Below are 1,426 nucleotides of genomic sequence, written 5' to 3'. Positions count from 1 at the left end.
ATATATATATATATATATATTAATTTATATTAATTTATATTTATATAGACAGACAGACAAATATATGTATAAATACATATATTGTATTTCTTCATCTAATATAAATCCTCACAGGGTCGGGTATTGCATTGAAACACAAAGAAACCAAACCTGAACTTCGTCATAAAGGAGTAAAGCAAAACAATAAACAATAAGAATAATAATCTGAAGAAGAAGGAGGAGGAGAAGGGGGACAGAATGCGCATAAATAAGCATGCGGACGCGTATTTGAACATTAATAAATGAAAAGGAAAAAGAGAAAAAACAAGAAACACAAATAACAGTTCATTGTGTTAAAGAGCGATTGACAACGTTCAAACAAACAAAAAAAACAAGAAGCTGAAAAGAAAGAAAACGAATATTCTGATAATGAAACAGTATCGTTTATCGATTCGTTTATTCATTTATTCCCGATGTTTCCATCTTAAATACCCAAATACAAACACATTCTGCCCTGTTGTATTGCCTTGCTTGCTCTAATCACATATTTTCCTCTTTTTTTTTTCAAAAAAAAAAAGAAATTCTTTTCGTTACTTTCGTAACACTTCCCTAAAGTAAAGGTACCAAAACATAATCACTTTTATACTCATTAAATGAGTGGAGAGTCGTTTATTTCTCATTCCCTTCACTTCTTTCTGTTTTATTTCTTTCACACACACTTTGTTGATTGTTTAATTTATTGATTTTTTTTTCATTAGTTAGTTTGGTACTCAAAGAGAAAACAAAAACAAAAACAAAAAAGAGAGTTGTCCAACATATTTTGGACAAAAAGATTTTTTTTTCTTTCGAATTAACCAAACTTAATGAAATATTTAAAACACAAAATGAAAAGGAAAAGAATTCATCAAAACAAAAAAAAGTACAAAAAAACAAAAAAAGAAAAAAAGAAAAACACCACATCAGCAGTGCCAGCCAAACACGCGCATGAAATGTTGTGGAAAAAGGCAATGAGCATTGGTGAATATGAGGTGATCGGAAAAATAAAATAAAACAACGGTTACAAAAAAAAAAGGGGGGGGTGGAAAAAAAAAAAAGAAAACATGTCACAACTAACTTATCACCACTTATTCATAAGGTTTACTTATACAAATACTATTTAACGGGGGGAAAGTAAAAAAAAAACTCTATGTAATTTATTCATTCTTTAACTCACCTATTTACTTCATTTACTTTTTCTTCATACTTTACTTCACCGGTCACAGCCGTAACAAAAAAAAAAAGAACAAACAAACAAACAAACAAATGGCAAGAACCACTTAAATAAACGCTCCTTCTCAAGCAAACACATACGCAGAAGCTGCCCGCATTCCTCTGCAATTCAACACGGAGCCTTCACAATAATAATAATAATAACAGAACGAGGAAAAACAAAAAAAAAAGCAACGAA

The sequence above is a fragment of the Trypanosoma equiperdum genome (genome assembly GCF_001457755.1).
Source record: "Trypanosoma equiperdum strain OVI genome assembly, contig: ctg_822, whole genome shotgun sequence".
NCBI classification, from domain to species: domain Eukaryota; phylum Euglenozoa; class Kinetoplastea; order Trypanosomatida; family Trypanosomatidae; genus Trypanosoma; species Trypanosoma equiperdum.
The sequence above is the reverse complement of the archived record's forward strand: the minus strand, read 5'-3'. Positions refer to the sequence as shown.